Raw genomic sequence first — 24,738 nt, 5'->3', positions numbered from 1 at the left:
TCAACTTTGGGCCAAGGTTTTGGCACCTTATGCCAGCCAGTGGTCTCCAGAAAGGAGGGTCATGTCCAACGAGACCTTTCTGAAAAAGAATAACCACAAGAATAAAAAAACCAACCGCCACTTGCTTTTATCCCGGGAGATGCGGAGAAGTCAAGTGTTTTGAAAGCGACGGCTTTGCCCATTTATGTTTTAAGTCAGATTTGAAAAAAGGTAAAAAGGGAGGGGAAAACCCCCCCCCCCCCCACATCTCTGTAATGATGGCTTTCTCCATGCAGAAGATCAGAGGCTTTGGTCATCACGGGCAATCTTGTTTTCACTGATGAAAGCTCCTGTTATTATTTCCAGCATCCCATGTGGTTTATTCTTCCCTTTAATCTCTTTTCGTGGTGTCATTGGGCTTTGTTTGAGTGTGTGTGTGTGTGTGTGTGTATTTGGAAACGAAATAAGAGTACCAGCGTGACTCTGTTTTTGAGCCTACTATATACCTGTATTACATACGCAGCAATTTGTATGTGCGTGAGCCTTTTGTTTTATAAGCAGAATAAATTCATACGACACGGCCGTAAAAACAAACAAAACACGGAGAAGCAAAAGAAATCTGGGTCAAATGTGATTCTGCCCCGTTAACTTAGACCTCTGCATGGCTCATTAAATTGCAAGGTTGTGACAGAGGGGAATCCTCCATAATGTGTTTTTGACTTTGCGGTGCTAAAACGTAGCCATCCCATTATATGTAGTGTGGATTTCTAGAAGCACCTGGGAAGTTCTTGGGAGGTATCAACCAGGTACTGGTGGTGGTGGTGGGGGGGAAATCCTTTCTGTTGTGGAGCACTATATATAATTGATAGATATAGCACCCAAACCTGTTTCTGTCCTTACCCAAAGGAAGACAATCCCTAGTTTAGGAGGATTCTGTACAGACACATAAACACACCATCATCATCATCATCATCAAAGGAAGATAAAACTGAAAAAAAAATCACTTTGCTTTTGTGGCCATATTCTCAGAAAAGTACAATAGGATGTCGTTCCATTATACAGATAAATTCATTAGGAAAAAGCAACCCTTGCTTTCATGTCAAAGCACTCCTGCTTTGAACATTGTCCTTACTAAAGCTTTAATCTATCCTCTTAGTTTTAGGAACCATAGAAAGCTACAACGAAGGGCCCTGACAAGGGATTTGGGGGGGGGGGGGGGAGGTGGAAGAGGTCATCTCCCACTCTTATTTCTCTCTTTTTCCTTCCTTCCTTAACTTAAAACTTGAAAAAATCACCCGGTAGGTAGTTCTCAATTTATGACTGGTTTTCGAAGAGCCGTGGCGACGCAGTGGTTAGAGTGGAATATTGCAGGCTGACTCTGCCAACTGTCAGCAGTTCGATCCTGACCGGCTCAAGGTTGACTCAGCCTTCCATCCTTCTGAGGTCAGTAAAACGAGGACCCAGATTGTTGGGGGGCACTATGCTAACTGTAAACCACTTAGAGGGAGCTGTAAAGCACTGTGAAGCGGTATATAAGTCTTAAGTGCTAATGCTATTAACAATCATTCAAAGTTACGACGGACTTCCCTGGGTGTATTTACAAGCTGGTTTCTGAAGTCATGACGGCCACACACACATTTGCACCTGTGTCACGTGACTGCATGTTGGGCACTTGGCAGCCGGCCTGCATTTTTGGCCGTTTGCAAAGTCCCACAATCACATTTTATGACAATTTTGCTAAAAGCGGGCATTGATTTCCAGTTTTCGGCAACAGTGTTCCATAATGAACCATTGGCTTGCTTAATGACCATGGCATTTACTTAACGACTGCTCCTGAAAGGTAATAAAATCAGATCAGTTGCATGCATACCTGCTTATTGGGCAGGCTCCATTACAGTTGTAAGTCAAGGTCTTCCTGTATCTTTTTGTTTGCTTGCATAATTAGCAGAATAGATTTTGCCAGACAAGCAAAGCCTACCTTTGTCTTCCAGAATTCCAGGTTCTTATTTGAGACTCAGGATTGTTCGACATACCAGGGTGCAAAGTGTTAACACGTCTGTGAAGGGCCGGTAACGCAAAGATAGGAAGTCAACACCTGCTAAGTCAGGGCTGCTGAACCAGAAGTATTTAAATGACTGCTGAAATTCTCCTGCTGTGCTCTTCCCCTTCGGTAGCGGGAAGATCTGTGTTAAAAGTATGACGATCTTGGTTGGAGGGCGGGGGGGGGGGGAATCATCCAACAGGAGTGATAGGTTTTGTTTCTCCTTCACTGGATCGGTGTGGTCTTCGAAGGGGATTTCTCCAAACCAAATGACACACAAACACACACACATACACACACCAGGACCGTCTTAACAGCATTATGGGCCCCGGGCAAAGCAGTGTACTGGGGCCCCTACGACAACTACTCGCAGGAATAAAAGTGTAAATGGTTGATAAAATTAAACATGTATTTTATTTTATTGGCACTTCCAGCAAAATCGGCGTTGAAACATTAAAAACATGCTGTACAGCAACAACTAATCAACATGATAAACATTTGAACAATACACGAGGCTTGAAAAACACAATAATACTCAATAAGCCATACAGTTGCTGTATTTATATGACACAAGGTGCATGGAAGGGTTAATATACACATTAGTATGGGGGCCCTATGCTCGTGGGGCCCATGGGCAAGTGCCCATCAGGCCCATGCTTTAAGACAGCCTGTTCTACCCCAGCTCTGGATTCCCAAGGATTGTGACACACACCAACGGTCCTTATCAAAGTTATAACGTACCAAGAATAAACAAAGTCCGGCAAAGGTTGGCAACCAGCCCAGAAAACAAGATACGATAAGACACTCACTCTCCAAAATGCTCTGTAATAATTACACGTTGTTTCCAGCAAGAAATTACTAACTGAGTGGGACTTAAATAGGCTAGGGAAGTGGCCAATTATCCTCAAACCTTACTCTCGAGGAGACCTCCTCCTGAGTAGCCACTCCTGCCTTTTGGCAGCCCTGCGTGCTCGAGCATTGAGGAGAGGCTCCTCCACTTTGCTCTCTCCACTTGAAGGAGCCTCTGGAGGTTCTGAAGGCCCTGGCTGAGTCTCTGCCTCTGGCACCACATCCTCTTCAGCCTCCTCGCTGTCCGACGCGAGCGCAGGCTGCTGGCGTGACCCCACACCAGCCTCCTCGTCGGGATCAGCCATGATCCGTGCAGGCCGCTGGCGGGACACAACACAGCCCCCCCCCCCCCCCACACACACACGCAGAGAATTCTTTTATTCTTGCATGTCCCTTTTCCCATCCTCTGCTCTCCTCTAAATGATCTTGAGAGTCAGGACAAACTTTTTAAAACTTATTAATAATATTGCCTAATATTAATTCATTAATATGAATTAAAGAGAAATTTCCTAACAGTGAGAACAGTTAATGGGTGGAACCGCTTTCCTTCAGAAGTTATGGGTGCTCGCATCACTGGAGTTTTTTAAGAAGAGACTGGGCAGTCACTTGTCTGAAATGGTATAGGGCCGTGATGGCGAACCTATGGCACGCGTGCCACAGGTGGCACATGGAGCCATATCTGTGGGCACGCAAGCGTTGCCCAAGCTCAGCTCCAGCACGCATGCGCATGCCGGCCAGCTGATTTTCAGGCCTTCCGGTCCCACCAGAAGTCAGGAAACAGGCTGTTTCCGGCCTTTGGATGGCCTCCAGACGGTGGGGAAGGCCATTTTTGCCCTCCCCAGGCTCTAAGAAAGCCTCTGGAGCCTGGGGAGGGCGAAAAAACGGGCCTACCGGTAAACTTTTTGAGTGCTGGGGGGAGGGTCACACGTGCATGTGCAAGGGGCAGGACATGGGGCATTGAATTATGGGTGTGGGCATATGCACACATGACACACACACCCGCATTTCCCCCGCTTTTGGCACGCAACGGCAAAAAGGTTAGCCATCACTGATATAGGGGCTCCTGCCTGAGCAGGGGGTTGGGCTAGAAGACCTCCAAGATGCCTTCCAGCTCTATTCTGATTAAAGTTCGATAAGCTGCGGCTTTGTTGAATAGAGTTTACTGAGAGTTGTGTTTATATACAAGTAGTCCTTGATTTGTGACTGGTGACTTAGTGGCCATTTGAGGTTACAATGGATCTGGGGAAAAAAAGGACTTAATGAGTGATCCAATCATTGGATGGTTGTGGCCCCACCCTCTGTGGACACTTTGGATGCTTGGCACAATGGATACCAAAAAGTTTGTAAAATTGGGTCATCTGCTACCCTCTACTTCAGTGGCCACCAACCTTTTGGGGACCATGGACCAGTTCTGTGGAGAGATTTTTTTTCTGCGGACCAGAGAGGGGCGTGGATTTGCGTGATGCCTTCATCCCGCGGATGGGGCTTTGCTTGTTAGCCCGGCCCAGTTTCTGGTCACTGGTCTGCGGCCCAAGGATTGGGGATCCCTGGTCTACTTCAGGAGTTGATTTCATGGAGCTTTTGAAGATTGTGGAAGACATAGTAATGATGGAGAGAAATATCCAGTCTGGTGGGCTCGGGCAATCTCAGATATAAATGAGCGTTTTTCTTCCACATCCCTTTCAGAAGCTCCGTTTGAGAAAACCGTGTGGAGTCTCCTCAGAAATGGATGACTTATTCAGTGCAAGTAAAGCAGAGAAGATGAATGTGAGAAGAATAACCTTGGTGGAACATCCTCCCCCATCTCCTGCCGGGTTGCTGAGGATGCTTGTCACTTCAGCTTGTCACTTCGGCTCTCTTCCCTGTGGGCTGCCGTGGAGAAATTAAACAAACAGTCACCCTTCCATAAATATTTAGCTTCCCCTGTTTTTTAAGAAGCGCGCAGCCCAGGCAGAGAAAAACAAATCAGACTTCACTACTGTTTGCATGGCTCTGCATGGCCGAGAAGCGTTGTCTTCTGCAGGAGGTTTGGCTTAAATTTGGGGGGGGGGGGTGGGGGGCGAGTAAGGGACTTTATAACACAGTTTTCCTGGCTTTGGAAGAGGTGTGTGCAGTAGTTGCTGCGTCTTGAGAATCTCAAAAAGTCAGATTTTAGGCTGATTTTTAGAAGCACTAATGGGCGAGGTGAGGTTGAATTGCAACTCCCTAACTCGGGTCAGCAACCTACAGCTCTGGAGCCAGATGTGGCTCTTCAACCGCTCTGCTGTGGCTCCCTGTCACTCAAAATATGCGTCACAACCGTCAATGTGCGACACTCGCTGGCATGCGATTTATTGAGTTTTTCAATGCCCGGTAGGCCAACCATGGATAAATCCAAGAAAATAAAGGTTTCAGAAGAAAACAGAACATTTAATTCAACTACATATGCCAGTTTTGTGGCTGCTCAAGAAATATTAAGGCACGGGAAGGGTTTTGTTTTCTGTGGGAAATGGGTCCAAATGGCTCTTTGAGTGTTTAAGGTTGCAGACCCCTGCCCTAACTCAAAGCTAACCACAGTGTGCAGGACGAGGAGAATTGCTTCGCAACACCTGGATTAAAGTTGCAGTTTATGTTTGGAGTAAGAAGACTCCCTCAGCCGAGAGGAGGACATTAGGTGTTTGCCACGTAGACTTTAAAGCACAACGGCTCCTTTTGCACAAACTTTATTTGGATAAACGATTTCTCGGGTTACAGTTCACTCTCCTTCACATCCGCATTGGCCAAGACTATGGAACTGCTAAGCTTAATGTTGATATTAAATATCATTTAGCACAACAGTCAGCTGTGTAAGGAATAGTTGTACAGGTAGTCCCAAAGGTGCTTATTTTCGAGAGGCATCTGCAGTTTCTTTTTTTTCTTTGAAGAAGTTTTGCTACTCCTCCAAGAAGCTTCTTCAGTTCTTGCTTCTTCAGTTTTTTTGGTTTCCAGAACTGAGGAAGCTTCTTGGATGAGAAGCGAAATGTCTTCAAAGAAAAAAACCCCAGAAAGTCCAGTTGCCTCTGGAAAGAAAAAAATATCCTTGGGACAACCATGACCTGGATGACTGAGAATCTCCATAGTTGGTCAGGTAGTCCTCGACTTACAGTCACAATTGAGGCCAAACTTTTTCTTGCTAAGCAAGACAAGTTGTGAACTTTTCTCCATTTTACCCTCAACTATTGTGATGAGACAATTCCAGTAATTCGTTCTGAATTAACCAGTGTTTTAAATTATTTAGGATCACATTAAATGTAAAAGGGACCTATTTTGGGATTTGCATTTTTAAATAATTCATTTATTCATGATTGAGGGATAAACACACTTCTAAATTTAGACAAATTGCTCCATATAGCTTCATACAGTTTCTAATTTTGCCCAGCATTCAATTCATTTTGCCCTGTTTCCCCATCCATTTGTGACTTTTCTCTTGTTATGCCTTGTGTGCATTAAACAGAACGCTCACAAAATATTCTATGCAGTACTTTATTAACATTCATTTTGTTTTAATAGATGCATATTTGGGTAACTTTCCCCCCATACAGTCTTCTCTGTGGGATTTTTGAGTTGCAGACTCCAGTAAAAAAAGCTTTAAAAAGACTAGGTTTTGGTGTAATTCAAGTTTTGGGAAATACGGATTATGATATCTTTCAGCCCTTAGCTGTGCTGGGATGCTATAGCGTGGCAAAGGGTTGAGCTGAATCCTCGTTAAAAGCCAATATATTCATATATTCATTTAAATATCATAACAATATGAATTAATATGCAATTTAGTTTAGATGACACAGAAGGAACTCCCTCCCCTCCCCCCCCTTTTTTTAAGTCTTGGACATAATTCAGTGGACTATTATGCTAGCTGAAATGAATACGGCTGTTTCTTTTGAAACCCACATAATGAAAAGTGAAAAAAAAAACATCATTATCTTTATTACAGTCATTAACCAGCACAAAGCAAATCAGGAGATGCATATAACCATGGATCTATGGGCCCAGACTCTGTAGGACTTTTTTTTTAAAGGTATACACAAGGAATTTTAACTAAAAAGAAGAATTGGAATAGAAAATATTAACATGAATGAGTCAGCCTAATGTGAGAAAGAATTTAATAACGAAACTAAAAAAAAAAAATTGAAGTGAGCGACTGAATAAACTAAGCAATAAAATCAACTAGAAAGGGTTTAAGAAAAGTGGGAAACCATACACTTTCCTCTATCCTTCTTCTATTTAAACATAAAAATAAACTTAAAAACCTTTTTACTATTTTAAATATTACCACATAAGCCAGCCCAGTTGCCACATTCCATGAGAGAATTTTTTTTGCTTCAGCGTTTTAATGGCATCCTTTTATCATTTGTGCGCTTTCCACAGTCTGGCATTGTGCAACAAACACAGTGTAAATCCTCTCTAGATGCCTGCAGATTATTTCGGTTCCCCTGAAGGTCGTGAGCCTTGCAATCTAATCTCATCGCATATTTGAGACGTTTTATAATTTGTCGACACATTTTGCTGGGAACTTAAACATTAAGAGACAATCGTTGGGATCTTTTGGTCCAATTTCCTCCTGTGCGTACACACGCCGAAGAATTTCAACCATGCTTCTTCCCCCTTTGCATCAAAGCCCCAGTTTTAAAGGTGAGGGAGAAGAATGTGAGGCTTTGAATGCCTCGAAGCTAACTTTGAAAATCATGTTTATGATTGGAATTTTACGTTGCTTTATCTTCTTTGCATTACTCCAGTTGAAAAGCAGCCTCTGGAATTAATATCACCTAAGGGCAGGTTTCAACCCCTGTCCTGAGTGAAGAGCTTTCGTGTAGAAGCACATGATTCCCTGGTCTGCACTATATACAATATTGATGGTTTTATATAAATTCCAGGTTTATTTATTCCATCCTCAAAAGTCAGTGTTGTTCTTTGAAATGCTTCCGTTGTGTGGAGCGTCATGGATGAGACATGTAAGATGCAAATACCCCAGCTATTATCATACCTACTAAAGGTGACCCATATATTTACTCACATACTTATCGGCTCTCCACGCATGTAAATTAGGGAGTGACCCTAATGGTTTGAGATCATGTATTTTCATAACAGGGATGTTATTATTCACGATTAATGTCAGTATTATTTTTAATTTATTGTATATCTATTGCTAGTCGATGACCGTAATAAAGTTTTTATTCTATTCTTATTCTATTCTAAAGGTGACCCATGACACCTGGGGGAAAAAATCCCCTAAATAATGTTTTTAAATTTCTTAACCTTCTTGCCAGAAATCTCACTGGATTTGGGATGGAAACAGTGAAATAATTGAAGAGGTCAGAAGTACTGCAATTTTCCTGATTTCATTTGAATCGTAAAACCGCATTTGTATGTTTGTGTAGCATCACAAGATACATGTAGAAGAGGTGAGTTCAATGACACAACTTTCTTAGCATCAATCTGAACCCTCCCCCCCCCCATTGTTCCCTTATCAGATGATGATGGTCAGAGGAGAGGAGGTAGCCAACTTTTTAGTAGATTCTGACTTTTGGGTGCTGATACAGGGTTATAGACGTGGCGGCTCAGTGGCTAAGATGCTGAGCTTGTCGATTGAAAGGTCGGCAGTTCAGCGGTTCGAATCCCTAGTGCCGCATAACGGGGTGAGCTCCCGTTACTTGTCCCAGCTTCTGCCAACCTAGCAGTTCTGCCAAAAGCACGTAAAAAATGCAAGTAGAAAAATAGGGACCACCTTTGGTGGGAAGGTAACAGCGTTCCCTGTGCCTTTGGCATTGAGTCATGCCAGCCACATGACCATGGAGACATCATTGGACAGCGCTGGCTCTTGACTTTGAAATGGAGATGAGCACCACCCCCTAGAATCGGGAATGACTAGCACATAAGTGCGAGGGGAACCTTTACCTTTACAAGTTTATATCCTTTATTGACTGTTCTCTGTTCTTTCAGGAAAAATTTAACCTTCGCTTATAGACTTAACCTTTTGTTGGCTTTCTCAAATGTGGAATTTCTTCAATGGAGTGTAGCACACAACACTATCCTTAAGAATAGTCACGCAGCTTTGTTTCCTTATTTCCTGGAAAGCAGCCAGATTTATGAGTTGCCTGTGAAATTTGTTGTCTAGATGGGCAGATCATTCTAAGCCACTCCATTTGAATCATGGTTTACTGATTGCACTGTCATAGCCTAGAATGTACATAGCCATGATCAACAGCTGGGCTCACACATTGCATTCAACTGCAAACAAATAGGCATCACATTGGATTTGGGGATATATGTGATTCCAGGAGAAGTTGCATGAAAATATTTGGCCATGTGATAATTTGGGTTGTCAGACTTTCAAAGGGTCAGTAGAAGTGACCAAAAAAACATAAGCAACAGGACACGAGATGAGGTTGTCCTTTTTATTTTTACTCAAAGGCTTCAAGGCAGATGAGAGGATTGTGGAAAATTTGTAACATTGTACATTTATGGAGATAAAACTTCCTTCTCCTGTAATTCCAGAAGTTGAATTTCCTTAACTGGTTGGGTATTTGGGAGATTAACAGAAAAATAAAGTAGTTGGAAGGGACCTTGGAGGTCTTCTAGTCCAACCCCTGCTCAAGCAGGAGACTGGCCTATACCATTTCAGACAAATGGATGTCCAGTCTCTTTTTAAATATCTCCAGTGATGTAACATCCACAACTTTTGGAGGAAAGCTGTTCCACTGGTTAATTGTTCTGTCAGGAAATTCCTCCATAGTTCTAGGTTGCTTGTCTCCTTGATTAGTTTCTATCCATTGTTTCTTGTCCTGCCTTCAGCTTGGAGAATAGGTTGACCCCCACTTCTTTGTGGCAGCCCCTGAGATATTAAAAGTCTGTTAACAGGTCACCCCTAGTCCTTCAAGCAAGGAAGGAAGACTATCCTGTTGAACGAGGACTAAAGTCATAGTTTCTGTTTAGCTAGCAACTAGCATTCAGTGGCATAGTGCCTCAAAGTACAGGTTTGTCGTTGTCCATCATGATTACTAATGAAATATTGACACCTTGAAAATGTGAAATTGTCTGATTTTGGGATACCACTCAACTTAGTGGTGGTGACATTCATCACTCCATTAATTACATGGATTAGTTACATGTAGCATGGAAGAGTACCTTTCTGTCTTCCTTTATAGATCATATTCCGCCAATTAAACTGATCCGTTTGGGGGTACACTGGTATAATTTTAAATCGTTTTTAATTGGGTTACTGATTTTAATTTGGTATTGTATTGTGATTTGTATTGAAGCTGTCATTTTGTAAGCCGCCTTGAGTCCCTAGGGAGAAAGGCGGCATATAAATCGCAATAAATAAATAAATAAATAAATAAATAAATAAATAAATAAATATTGGAGTTCTGAAGCCTCCTTCACACAAAAGTGGCAATCCTTGATATTAAATTCATGGGTGGGTGAGCCACACCTCATATTGCCAAGACAAAGGAGCTTTGGGCTCAAATAAGAGTGAAGTAGATGCTTGCTCCTGGGGAGGAAAGCTATGGCAAATCTAGGCAGCATTCTAAAAAGCAGAGACATCACCCTGCCAAGAAAAGTGCATATAGTTAAGGCTTTGGTTTTCCCAGTTGCAACGTATGGCTGTGAAAATTGGACCATAAGGAAGGCTGAGGGCCAAAGAATTGAGGTCTTTGAACTCTGGTGCTGGAGAAGACTCCTGTGAGTCCCTTGGACTGCAAGGCGATCAAACCAGTCAGTCCTAGAGAAGATCAACCCTGACTGCTCTTTAGAAGGCCAGATCCTGAAGATGAAACTCAAATACTTTGGCCACCTAAGGAGAAGGAAGGACTCACTAGAGAAGAGCCTAATGCTGGGAAAGACTGAGGGCAAAAGAAGAAGGGGATGACAGAGAAGGTGGTGGCTGGATGGAGTCACTGAAGCAGTAGGCGTGAGCTTAAATAGACTCCAGAGGATGGTAGAGGACAGGAAGGCCTGGAGGAACGTTGTCCATGGGGTCACGATGGGTCGGACATGACTTCGCAACTAACTAACAACAACAACAAAGAGGGAAGTCCTTGGGCTCAGATTTCGAACCGCTGATCTCTCTTAAACCTGATTTCCTCTCTGTCAATGCTAGGTGAGATACTAGCTTTTTCCAAAAATGGAAGACTTCTCAAAGTAAGGAACTTTTTTTACCTGGTTTTATCCCATCCTTCCTACCTGGGTAGAAAGAAGAGAGGGAAATGTAGGAGCCTAACGATATATGAATCTGAACATGGCTGAGTAGGATTGCTTGCTCAGCAATTCTGCTGGAGCCTGGGATTTACAAGATCAATTTGGAATATTTTCTCACGTGAAAATGTGCTACGTGGGTGGGAAGGGGAGAGTGAGAAATCTGTAATACAGTCCCTTGCCTGAATCTGCCACGTAGGACTTATATTGCATGCAAATAGTGGTACCACTTTTATAAAATCTAGAAGGGATGCAAATATTTCCTGTAGTGCTACATGCTGGCTTAAGGGATCCAGAGCAAAATAATTTGAGGTTCAAAGTTGTCTTTAAAAGTATTGGGGTCAGGGGGAACACTAGTTTCACTAATTACAGGACAAAATTCATAATCCTTCATTTTTTGTTCTCTTTTTAACCACAGAGGAATTTGAGGCATTTTCCCAACCCTTCCTGAAACAATGTGGGTTTTGCAAATCAATACTGTTGAACTTTCTTTTTCTTCTTTTTTTTGAAAGCTCTGGTTTTGAATAGAAATGAATCTGACTTCTGTTCAGTTGCTGAAAATGCCTTAGAAGGTTACGTATAAATGGAATTTGGCTGGAATGCCAGTGATAAATGCTTCCGTTTGTGTTCAGTTAGTATAACAGCTGCTTAGGATTTTGGTCTTAGGGCAGAGCTGGGGAACTATAAAAGTATCCAGAGCTTTGCTTTATTTTAATTGACTCAGCCTGACTCACTCTCACCACTTCCTACAACTCTGATCTAGAGGAACTATGATTAAGAATTAAATTGTCAAAACAATTTGTTCCACATGGGGAATGACTCTGACAAGGAAGCTCAAATTTATCCTGACAGGTTTTCTTCATAAATCGTGCACACAGTTATCATCAAAGCTGTTATTAAAGGTCTCCACATGCAAAGTATGTTCTTTTTTTTTTTAAAAAAAAAATCTTGTTTGACTTGTCGTGAAAGAATTTCTGAGGAGGCTTCCAAGGAGAATTCCTAGAGAAGAAGAAGGGATGGGAAGGGATCCATCTACAACACATATGTTCTAGCGAAGGGCAAACATTGCGTTCCTTCTGGTTGGTCCATTAAACTGAGCCAAGCCGTCTAGATCACTCAACAGCATAATATGGAAAGATGGATGCATAAGTAGTCAATATTCTCAGCGTTATCCTGGGAATTCATTCTGGTTCTCCTTTTTTTGCAGAGATTCTATTCTCAGCACTCCATGGACAAATTTTCAACAATTTAAGCTATCGATTTCTCTTTTTCCTGCTCAAGCAGGAGACCTTATACCATGTCAGATAAATTATATCCAATCTCTTCTTAAAAATCCCCAGTGATGGAACACCTACAGCTTCTGGAGGCAAGCCACACCACTGATGAATTGTTCTGTCAGGACATTTCTCCTTAGTTCTAGGTTGCTTCTCTCCTTCATTAGTTTCCATCCATTGCTTACTGTCCTGCCTTCAGGTGCTTTGGAGAATAGGTTGATCCCCTCTTCTTTGTGACATCCCCTCAAATATTAGAAGGCTGTTAACCATGTCATGCTTAGTCTTTCTTTTGATTAGACAAGACAATCCTAGTTCCTGAAACCATTCTTCATGTTTCAGCCTCCAGTCCCCTAATCATCTTTGTTGCTCCTCTCTGCACCCTTTCTAGAGTCTCAACATCTTTTTTTTACACGTGGTGACCAAAACTGGATGCAGTATTCCAAGTGTGGCCTTACCAAGGCATTATAAAGTGCTATTAACACTTCACGTGATCTTGATTCTATCCCTCTATTAATACAGCCTAGGACTGTGTTGGCTTTTCTGGCAGCTGCAGCACCCAGCTGGCTCATATTTAAATGATTGTCCAGTAGGACTCCCAAGTTCCCTCTCGCAGTTAATACTGTTGAGCCAGATTTTTCCTGATTTGGTGCTCTCCAGCTGTGATGGGATTGCAGTCTCAAGGAAGACCACCTGGCATGATTTAGGAGAATTTTGGGAGTTGTAGTGCCAACGAAGCTGGAAGGGAGCAAAAACATGTTAGCTTTTTTTTTTTTTTTAATGAAAAGGAATGCTATTTTCCTCCTCGCTACTCAGACACTCCTCAACATGGGTACTGCTCATGTTGAGAAGTGTCTTCGCAGCGAGGATAAAAGGGACGTTCAGGTAAGCAACGTCCATTCTAGCTGGCTCTTAAATGAAGACATAGATGCAAGCAACCTTGAGTTGCTGCGCCCCAAGGTTAATTAGGGTAACCTTGGTTTTGGAAAGGGGGAGGTGGGTGGGCTTTTGGTCCCTTCTGTCTGACCTTCCGACACTTGGAAGTTGCTTTTCCCAGTAGCTGAATAGTGCTTTAAACGAGAGGCGCCTGTGTTTTTAGAAGATGTGAGTTATTTGGCTTCTCCTCTTCATTGCTTAATGCCACACAATAAATTAAACTGGCATCTTGGACTTGTTCCACAAAAGAGGGGGTGCCCCTCAAAACACTTGGTCAGTGTTGCTGAAAGCCAGAGGCTTAATCTTCGAAAAGCAAACCTTCTGTCCAGGAAATTTAATATTCATTAGGTTAAATACATGTATATCAGGCGTCCTGTTAGGCTTGCCACCTCAGTGTCTCTTTCCCCCTGCATGGACAGAACGTTGCCAGGATGGGTTAAGCCAATGGCATGACCGCAGTCTCATGACCTCATTTAAGTGAAAGCAAGGCTGTGGTGCTGAATTGCAAAATTGTACATTGCTGGAAAAGGCAGTGCGGTGCAATGCCAGACAGGGCTGTGGGGGCGCGAGGATCGTCCATAATTTTGGATTTCAAGCCAAAAACCCTCCTTCAGCTGATCTCTTACTCTCCATCTCTCTCTCTCTCTCTCTCTCTCTCTCTCTCTCTCTCTCTCTCTCTCTCTCTCTCTCTCTCTCTCTCTCCTTCCCTCCCTCTCAACAGCTATCAGGTTTTATGCTTTTCTCTCTTTTTCTCCCTACCCCTTTCTCCTCAGCAGCTATCAGTTTTTTTGACTGTCTTTCTCTCCCTCTCTCTCCCCCTCCCTCTCTCTCTCCCCCTCTCCTCAGCAGCTATCGGTTTTTATGTCTCTCTTTCTCTCCGTCCCTCTTTCTCTTCCTCTCTCTCTCCTCAGCAGCTATAGGTTTTTATGACTTGCTCTTCCTCTCTCCCTCCCTCCCTCTCTCTCTCCCTCTCCTTCTCTCTCCTTAGCGGCTATCAGTTTTTATGTCCCTCTTTCTCTTTCTCTCTCTCTCCCTCCCTCTTTCTTTCCTCAGCAACTATTAGTTTTTATCTTTCTCCCTCCCTCTCTTCTTCTCCCTCTCCCTCCTCAGCAGCTATCAGTTTTTATGTCCCCTTCTCCCTCTCCCTTCCTCCCTCTCCCTCTCTTTCTTCCTCTCCCTCTCTTCAGCAACTATCAGTTTTTATCTCCCTCCCTCCCTCTCGCTTTTTCTCCTCAGCAACTATTAGTTTTTATCTCTCTCCTGCTCCCTCCCTCTCTTTCTCTCCCTCTCTCTCCTCAGCAGCTATCAGTTTTATGTCCCCCTCTCCCTCCCTCCCTCTCCCCCTCTTTCTCCCTCTCCTCAGCAACTATCAGTTTTTATCTCTGCCTCCCGCTTTCTCTCCCTCTCTCTCCTCAGCAGCTATCAGTTTTTATGTCCCCCTCTCCCTCTGTCCCTCCCCCTCTCCCTCTGTCCCTTCCCCTCTCCCTCTTTCTCTCCTCAGCAGCTATCAGTTTTTATCTCCCTCCCTCCCTCTCTTTCTCTCCCTCTCTCTCCTCAGCAGCTATCAGCTTTTTATGCCTGGTGTAAATCAATTATCTAGCATTAACAAGCAAAGAGCTTTGTGCAAGGAAACTCTTACGGCATAGTAGGCCAGGGAATTCCTTGGCAGTTTCCCTACACTCTTCCCAGCATCTGCTGGAGAAATTAAGGGTGTGCTGAAACCTTTTGACTTCATTGTAGCCCACAGCAATGATCTCATCACCATCCTTTCTCCTTTTTACCTCACGTTTGTAAGATGGACATGAAGTAGGGATTTTTTATATCCCTAGAGGGGTGCGGGGATGGCAGTCTGTACCGTGCCTGGGATCTCCCCTGATTCTCCCCACGCAGCCTAGTTTTGATACCTTTCTTGCCACAGTTGTTCAATGAATCGCTGCGGTTGTTAAAGTTAGCAACGATTGTAAAGTGAATTTGGCTTCCCCATTGACTTTGCTAGTCAGAAGGTCACAAAAGGGGATCGATCACGTGACCCCCGGAATATGGCAACCGTCATATGAACCAGTCTGAATTTTCATCACGTGATGAGGAGGCTACAATAGTCACATATATGAAAGACATCCATGTCACTTTTTTCAGTGCTGTTGACCAACTTCGAATGGTCACTAAAAAAATGGTTGTAAATCGAGGATTACCTGTAATCTGTTAGTGCACCATTGAAGAGAATCTAGGCTTGATGGTCACTGTCACTAAATTTGAGCAGTTTCCATATGTACTTGAGCAGCTATTGGGAAAAAAAGGGTTCCCTTTTCTCAGGGGTGAAATCTAAAATTTTGTTACTACCGGTTCTGTGAGCGTGGCTTGATGGGAGGGGAGGGTAATGTGACTGGGTGGGCATGGCCAACTTTTTTTTTTTTTTTACTTTTAAAAGCATTTTTTCTACAACCTTAAGAGGTTGCAGAAAAAAATGCTTTGAAAAGCCTCTGACGATCCCAGCTGAGCCGCGCGATCATCAGAAGCTTTTTTTTTTTTTTTTTTTTACTTTTAAAAGCATTTTTTCAGCCGAAGAGGTTGTAGATAAATTGCTTTTAAAAGTAAAAAAACAGCCTCTGAAGATTGCGCGGCTCAGCTGGGCATGGGGGGGGGCAGGGATTTTTGCTACCGGTTCTCCGAACCACCCGCCGCCATCGCTACCGGATCGGGCAATCCGGTCTGAACAGGGAGCATTTCACCCCTGCCTTTTCTCCTATATTGGAACAATTTTGGGGTCATCCTGGACATCAGTATCATGAGAAACGGAGACCTATTTTCTGTACACAGGTAGTCCTTGACTTACAGCCTCTTGACCGTTTTTCTCACTTAACGACCATTGCAGCATCCCCCTGGTGATGTGATCTAAATTAGGACGCTTGCCAATTGACTCATATTTATGACGGTTGCAGCATCACGTAATCTCCTTTTGCGACCTTCTGACAAGCAAAGTCAATAGAGATTCACTGAACAACCAACCCTGTGACTAACTTTAACAACTGCAGTGATTCATTCCACAATGGTGGCCAAGGAGTGTCATGAAATGGGAAAAAACTCACTTAACAACTGCCTTCCTCAGCAAGGGAAATTTTGGGCTCAATTTGTGGTCGCAAGTCGAGGACTATCTGTGGGTGGGCTGACAGTAAGTGGTGGGAAGGAGAAAAACTTGTGTGGGATCTTGTATATTTAAAAGCAGAGATTGGAAGATGGGGATAATCTTTCTTTATTCTGGATTTGTGTATCTCTACAGATCAAAATCAGGTTGTCTTCTCCAGCTAGTGATTTGTGAAGCGTTTGTGGTTTTGGTCTCCATGGTAGACTGTGTTGTTTTTCCATGTCATAGAATATATGTGGGTACATGCATAATTCATCTATGTATGTATTTATATTGTCAGGTTTATGTTTATATGAGAAGTGGAGACCCTTTGAGAGCTGTATGCAATGTAATTTCATTTTAATGTATGCCGATTAGTGTACGTTCAAAGTGACAATAAAGTTATTCTAAGTCTTAAGTCGAAGATTCTTCCCTGTTCTTGGTGTAAAAGAAGACTTGAGATCAAAATAGAACTTCTTGTGGGTATTTCTTTTTCACAAACGCTCTTTGTGTGTGTGTTTGGGTGCGTGTGATGTCATGTAAGGAAGCCGCTGACACTGAATTTGGTAATTGAGCTGTTATATAACTCGCTGTCCTTTGAGCATGCTGAGCCACTGATGGTGCTTTCATTGCACACTGTAATGTTTGGAATTGTGCTGAATTCATAAAACATTTACTGTAGTGAAGCAAGGGTGTATGTTTTGCAACATTGCCTTGATTGTACCTCCTCACTTCCTTTCCAGCTCCATCTGACTTGATCCAAAAGTGGCCTGGGTGAAAATTGCCTTTTATTCCCTGCCTGGCGTCTTTATTCCCCTTCAACCCCTGAGCTTATCGGTCGCTTTTAGAAAACGGTGCCAGCTACATGGCTGTTTTATGATTAAAAATAAATAATGGACAATGGCTTTTCCTGTCCACTGTGATTTATCACTTAATAACAAGTGGATTACTCATTTCCTTTGGAAAGTGTCTTTGAAAGGTTTTGAGAAGTATTTTTCACGTTTCTCTATGTCCCCTTTGATTTCTTATCCATGCCTAATATTGCGATACCGCGTTTCGTAGTTGGAACTTTATATATTTGGGTTGCGCTGAAGATGTATCAGCAAAAGAAATGGTTATAGGACTGTTGGAGAACCTATGGCACGCGTGCCACAGGTGGCACGCGGAGCCATATCTGTGGGCACGTGAGCTCAGCTCCAGCGTGCATGCGCGTGCTGGCCAGCTGATTTTCGGGCCTTCTGGGCCCACCGGAAGTTGGGAAGCGGGCTGTTTCCAGCCTCCGGAGGGCCTCCGGGGAGACAGGGAAGGCCATTTTCACTCTCCCTAGGCTCCTAGAAAGCCTCTGGAGCCTGGGGAGGGCAAAAAAGAGGCCTACTGGGCCCACCGTGCCATCGCATGCCAAAAGCGGGGGGAGTGCAGAGGGGTCACACACGCATGTGCAAGGGGGGGCGCATTGAATTATTGGGTGTAGGCACACGTGCGCAGAACCCCCCCCCCCCGCTTTCCCCCCATTTTTGGTATGCAACAGCAAAAAGGTTAGCCATCCCTGTTATAGGAACTCTGTGGACACTCCGGCTTCACTTTGGAGAAGAATTATATCAAGGGTCTTTTCAGGCAGTTGAAATAATTAATCCTGAAAATAAAAAATAATATAGGAAGTTGCTTACCTTGGTCTCAGGTGTCGGATGGCTGGCTGAGGAATTTTGGGAGTTGAAGTCCACTAGTCTCAAAGTTGCCAAGTTTGGAGACCTCTGCCCAAGTTTCTTGAATAATTTGCTTCAAACCTCTGTTCTGAACTCATTGCAATTTTGATTGGACCAGAGTAATTGTTCCCTATTTGGAAGGAACTGGAGTTAGGGCAATCAATTTTCCTTCCCTTTTTATCAGGCATTTTTCAGCTTGTCTTCCTGTGAGTTAAAATATTGGAAGTTGAAAACATGTCAGAGATGAGGAACCTTTGAATGATGAGATATCCCTGGACATTTGTGGGTGGTGTAGAACAGCGGTCACCAACTGGTGGTCTGTGGACCACTGGTAGTCTGTGAGAAAATTTTGGTGGTCCGCAGAAAAATTATTTTGCATTTTTAATATTGCACTAAATCAGGGCTCCTCAAACTACGGCCCCTGAGCAGGATATGTGCAATGAATGTTTGTGTTGCTCCCCTTTTGGGGTCTTTTTGTGCGGGTCGGAGGGAGGCAGAAATTCCGGCTTGGGGTCTGCTTCAGTCTCCTGGTGCGGGGCTTTGGGTGAAGATTGGAAGGAAGCGCCGCTGGTGGTGAAGAGGGCCTCGTTCCAGTGGGACTGCATCATGGCCTGGAACTGGCTGACCATCTCAGCCCTCTGAGCCTCCAGGCGTGGTACCTGGCCTTGCACTCCCGCAGGTCTTCCCTCTGCTTGGAAAGCCTATGCGCGTAGTCCTCAGTGAGGTGCTTCTGCTGAGCCTTCTTCTGGGTCAGATCCAATTTGAACTGAGCCAGCTGTTTTGCCAACTCTTTCTCATGGTGGCTGCTTAGCTCCAACAACTGCTTCCTGTTGGGGCCCTAAGAAGCTCAGGCGGGCAGGCAAGGAGTGGCTGGGAGGGGAGGAGTGAGTAGAGGCTGGCAAGTTGCCCCTCGACGTGAGTGATATCAAGTTGGCCATGTCCACCCAGTCACAGGATCATCTAGCCACGCCCACCCAGCCGGTCATTAGGCAGATCATATTAGTGGTCCACGGGATTTAAAATAATGAATTTAGTGGTCCCTGAGGTCCGAAAGGTTGGTGATCCCTGATGTAGAACACTTCTGGGCCGAATCCTGATGTAAAATGATCAAACAAGGCAATAAGTAAAGATGCATTCTCTTTGAAAATTGATGGGATTTTCTGTGTGCTTTCCTCCTTCTTCTATGAATAAATTATATTTTAGAGCTTATGCTATATTTTGAGTATCTTTCACACTTCAAAATAGCCACGAATCATTCCCAGCTTATGGCAGCAATGGTCACAGATGACGACCGGCCACAAATAAGAAGTTGACTCTTCATTTTGCTAGCACCTGGAAGGTGTGATGTGGTTTTAAATTTGTGGTCTTTTGTATGAAAGAGGCAAGAGGACTTTTCAATGAATGAATCATCTGGCAAGTGGGTGTGGTGATGAAGCAAATTATTATTCTAAGCAGATTATTATTCATGGCTTTTTAAAATAGTTTTGCAGTTCCATGGAATTTTTGTTTGATAGAGAGGTGGTTGATTAGGTGACTCACAGCTGTAGCTGGGAACTTCGGCAAATGGATGAATTGTCTCCCTCTAAAATCATCTCTTGACATTTTAATTAAATCTCAAACTTTCTCCTGTCTAAACTTGGGTGACTCCTTGTGGTTGGAAATTATCAAGGATCTGCTTTGTCTTATCAGAAATTCCAAAGAATTAATGCTTCTCATTGCTTCCTGGGCTTTTGTAGGTTCTGATCTAACTTTGTAAGGGAAGGCTAGGCTCAGTCCTCTTAGGAAATAAACACGCTGCTCCGTTGAAACCTCCCAACTCTTGGAATCCCTTTTCTCTGTCCTGCTTTTCTAAAGACATGTTCATTGACAGCCAAGTCAAACAAGCAAAAACACAGTCAAAAAATGCAGTCAAGGAACATTGAAAAAGGCATCCACGTTCTAGCAAAATGAAGAATGGGGCGAAAACAAAATCCAGACAGAGCAAGAGTCTATATCCCCCTGTTTTTTGAGTTCTCTAGGTAGGATGGAGGTTGGATGGGCTGTGTGCCACATTCCTCTTTGCTAACTCCATGCCATGTCATGCCCAGCATAGTTTTAATGTGTCTCTTTCAACCATCTGACAGTTGGACTCTGAAGAACAAGTGAAGAGATAGTCACTTTGATTCTTGTGCTGTTTTTTCTCCCCTTCACTGCATGGGATAACAGCTCTTTGGAGCAGAATTAAAGTCTTGCAAACAAAGGAAGGGGATTGCAGTGGCTGGTGGACAAATTTGAGTGGTAGCCACCATAACAGTGGTCTTCAGATGGTTGTCGTAAAGGAACCTTGCAGTCCTCAACCAAGAGATCAGTTACCCTTCTTGGTGGGTTTGGGCTGCTAAATTAACTAAATTCCTAAGGATTACATCCCCATCCAGCTGAACTTTTCAGGCCAACCTTGGGCAAAATTGGGATAGAGCTGCTTAACAACCTAAAGCAGAAATGAAGAAGTTTCTTGAATGAGAAGCGAAACATTTTAAAGGGGGGAAAAAACCAAGCCCAGCTGCCTGTTTGAAAAGCACCTTTGGGACAGTCGTGACCTGGATGATTGAGAATCTCCATAGACATTTAACCTAAAGCAGTATTTCTCAACTTAAATCTACTTTTAAGATGAGTGGACCTCAACTGAAGTTGAAGTCCACACCTTAAAATAGCCAAAGTTGAGGAACACAGATCTAGAATATGTGTATGAGTGAACCGAATTTCCAAAGCTTATTGCTTGTTCTTTACATCCGGTTGGAGAGCCTTCTTGAGAGTACATTTTGCTTCACTTAATCTCCACATTTACATACCCTGTTTTTTAGTCTCTAAACGGAAGTGATATCTAAGTTTCCTTATGTACTGAGCTGTTGAGGTGGCCCCTGAAAAGGATATCCCATAACTACAGAATTGTGTTGTCGATCTGTACCTTTCTGATTACTTCCTTTACTGGCCAATGTGTAGTGTGCCATTAAGATGTTTCCTTATTTGAAGACAGCGTGTCATGGCTGGGAAAACCTAGGGAAGCAATGACTTGGTACTTGTTGTTTATTTGTGTTTTTGAGGGTTTGCCAATAACAGTGAATTCATTTTTCTGGCCTTATGCCAGGAGCAAGAAAAGAGCAAGACATTGAGATAGGCATCCGTTAAAAATTATTATGAAAAGCGTGTGGCTTGCATATTTCAAACTATCTACAGCTATTTTTCAGGTAAGTTGAAATCCTATGGCCCACTACATTGTCTTAAACAAGAAGATGTGTCCAGGGCTTTATCTATCAAGGATCCCTTAAATGCAAAAGCTGCATATTTGGAGCTTATTAAAAAGCAGAATTACTTCTACTTGTTCATCCTCACCCAGTAGTGTTTCAAATGTATTGGAATACAATTCCCATTGCCTGCTAGCTATTAGGATTCAAAGGGGTAGAGGGGAATGTTATAATCTAGTATATCTGGAAAACAGAAGTTCGGGAAAATAGCAATAGCACTTATATTGTAGTATAGCCTGTATTGTCACTGTATAACATGTATACAACAAAATTGGTCAATATACTGCTTCACAGTGCTTTATAGCACTCTCTAAGCAGGTTACAGAGTCAACCTATTGCCCACAACAATCTGGGTCCTCATTTTACCGACCTTGGAAGGATGGAAGGCTGAGTCAACCTTGAGCTGGTCTGGATCGAACTCCTGGCAATTGGCAGAATTCACCTGCAATACTGCATTTTAACCACTGCACCACCATAGCTCTTTACACCAGATGACCACTCTAAAAGGACTTCCCAAGCTTCCTCAGTCAAACCAATAATTCTCTAACTCAGAAGCTACCTACTACAGGTAGCCCTCGACTTAACGACCACAATTGAGCCCAAAATTTGTGTCATTAAGTGAGTTTTGCTCCATTTTATGATCTTTCTTGCCTTCGTTGTTAAGTGAATCAGTGGAGTTGATTAGTTAGTAACCCTGACTTGTATACTGTTCAATAGTGCTTTATAGCACCCTCTAAGGGGCTTACAGAGCCAGCCTATTGCCCCCAACAGTCTGGGTCCTCCTTTTACCAACCTCAGAAGGATGAAAGGCTAAGTCTACCTTGAGCCCCGTGACCATCAGGATTCAACTCCAGGCTGTGGGCAGAGTTTGCCTGCAATACTGCAAGCACACCTACCACTGCGCCAGGGGTGAAATCCTGCAGGTTTTGACAGGTTCTGGAGAACCGGTAGCGGAAATTTTGAGCAGTTCAGAGAACCGGCAAATGCCACCTCTGGCTGGCCCCAGAGTGAGGTGGGAATAGAGATTTTGCAATATCCTTTCCTCAGGAGTGGGGTGGGAGTGGAGATTTTGCAGTATCCTTCCCCTGCCACACCCACCAAGCCACGCCATGCCCACCAAGCCACGCCCACAGAACCAGTAGTAAAAAAATGTGGATTTCACCACTGCACTGGGCTACCAGGGCTGTATGTTTCCCAGGGCCAAGGAAGAGTCGGGTGAGGGTGGGGTTAACCTGGTTTATCACTCACAATTTTGCCAAGGACCGTGTTGGGCCTGCTAGGCGTCAGATTGACAGTCAATGTCAGTTGCTTTTGGAGCAGGCCGGCTAGGATAAGGAGTTCAAAGGAAAATGCAATTAAGCTTTCTGGATATCAAACAGGCTGACTAATAGGGCATTGCCTTCCTCCCAGAGTAGGGAAAACTGACAGATGGCTGGTTCTTCAGGTGTTTAACATCTCTACCTCCCATGGCCATCCCAGGGCTGTTGCGTGTTTTCCACCTGCTTCTCGGAGTGGGTAGCCAAATTTGCATAAGGCTTTCGTTGCACTGTTGCTAATAAACACACGACCAGCCTGCATCAGCTCTTCTGATCTCTGCTCCAGTTTCTCAATAGTTAGCAGGATGACCCAGCTCGGTTAGGATTTGGGAGACGGAGGGAGAGAGGGGGAAGGCTGTCCCAGGTCTCGCCCTGTCTCCTAAATTGTGCCCCGTGGCGATGGTCTTCTGCAATTGATCTCTGAATTGGTAGCCTTCCCTTCTTGCTTTCTCCGTGTTCTTTCGCTGTGTTCAAGTTACTTTCCTTGAGCTGCAAATGAATGCTTTTGCGTGTGTGAGCATGTCTCCAAAGGCCAGGGTGTGACTTTTAAACCGTGTTGCTTGTGCCCAGGTGGATGGAGAAACCACCTTCCTTGCCTGGGTGATTCCCCAGTATTTGCTGTCCTTCCGCCTCGCCAGCTCAGTCCTCCTTGCTGTGCACAACCCGATGCATTGTACTGTATGTAAGCATCTACGTTCCTTGTTGCCATTGGACGCCTTCCCAAAACCCAAATTTTTTAAAACCTAGGTGCCAGATTCCCTCCCTTTAACATTTCAAGCCAATAGAGTCCTTTTTTTTTTTTTGGCTGGCGACGAGGTAAGCAAATTCCAGCTTACTATGTGGCCTGGAAAGGCTGTAACTTCTTTCAGTGGGAGGATTGCGTTTGCGTTTTTCGGTTTTCACTCCCTGTTTTCCAGAGAATTTGTGGGTTTTCATCAAAAGCAAGCCAGCCAAAAACAAGCACCTTGGATGTTTTCCCATCTCCCCTGTGTGTGAGTCCTGGGGTTCATCTTCTCCCACACTTCAAAAGATCTGATCTTGGGAACCAACCTGGCCATTAGAACAACCCAGGCCGGGCTGAGTGAGCAACCCGGAAACTTAAAAAGCATTGTGCTGTGGGAATGCACTTATGTAAAAACAATATATAAACATCGCTCCAGCCCAACATTTCACCAAGTGCGGATGTGTCATGTTTTAAGTGGGACAAAAGGAGGGCCGTGCAGCTCCTAGGATTACTAACTACTTACTGTAAAGAGCGCCTCATTCTCCTGAATCCACTCCAAATTCTGAGCTCTTTTTCTCGCCAAGAACTGACAAGCGATGAGGGCAGCTTTTGCTGCGTCATATTTTTCTCCTGGCCTCTTGCAAGTTGTTTGGGAAATAAATGTAGCCCGTCCCGGGACTTGGATTGTTCTTTTAGTGTTAAGAGTGAGGGCTTGCTCTTACATAACCTTGTTTTCTCCCTTTCCAGCTGCTTTCGCAAAGAGTAAGCAAGATTGGTCATGTAACCTAGATAATGATTTGGTTCCTTTTTTTCTTACACCACTTGATTGCCACTTTGTAAAAGGGTATTTTGGGCATATTGATGAACCAGCTGCCTCTGGTTACATCTGGGGTTTTTGAGAGGGGTTATGGAGGACTCTTCAGCGCATAAATGTGGGTGGTTTGGAAGCTTTGATTGAAATTGTGGGGCTTCAGAAAATATTGGCTGTTCTTTTTGCCTCAAATGGGGCTCCTATTTGTTAATTTTTCCAAGCAAAAGATTTAATCTTCAGTAATTTAAGTAAGGAAACGCTCGCTTCTTGCTGTGAGTAGACTTGGAGATGTTTTATCTTCCTCTCGGGAGTCTCCGATGAAAGTGATTCACTTTGGAATGAGCCTCTGAACTTGTTTGGGAAATTCAAGATTTCAACACTGAGACGGGAGTGCACATGTTTCTGAATTTTTTAAAAAAACATTTTTGGAGGGCAGCAACAATCTCCCCTCTAATTACCAGCTATTCATAACACTCTCATAAGATTTGAAGTGCC

At 43.7% G+C, this 24,738-nt stretch overlaps 1 long non-coding RNA gene across 3 annotated transcripts in view; it reads left to right on the top strand.

Annotated features, from left to right (window-relative positions):
* Positions 1–1,339: 1,339 nt before the first annotated feature.
* Positions 1,340–24,738, top strand: part of LOC139315624 (uncharacterized) — a 113,177-nt gene continuing 89,778 nt past the window's right edge. For 2 of the 3 annotated variants that reach the window (XR_011600292.1, XR_011600294.1), the window contains exon 1: positions 1,340–1,422. This is a non-coding gene — a long non-coding RNA (uncharacterized lncRNA). Of the gene's footprint in view, positions 1,423–8,198; positions 8,287–24,738 lie in introns of those variants that run through there. The other variant, XR_011600293.1, reaches the window with a different exon arrangement.

The sequence above is a fragment of the Pituophis catenifer genome, unplaced genomic scaffold (genome assembly GCF_029215685.1).
Source record: "Pituophis catenifer annectens isolate HBS135680 unplaced genomic scaffold, rPitCat1.0.hap2 SCAF_3, whole genome shotgun sequence".
Lineage (NCBI taxonomy): Eukaryota > Metazoa > Chordata > Lepidosauria > Squamata > Colubridae > Pituophis > Pituophis catenifer.
This window is presented reverse-complemented; position numbering and strand designations above follow the sequence as displayed.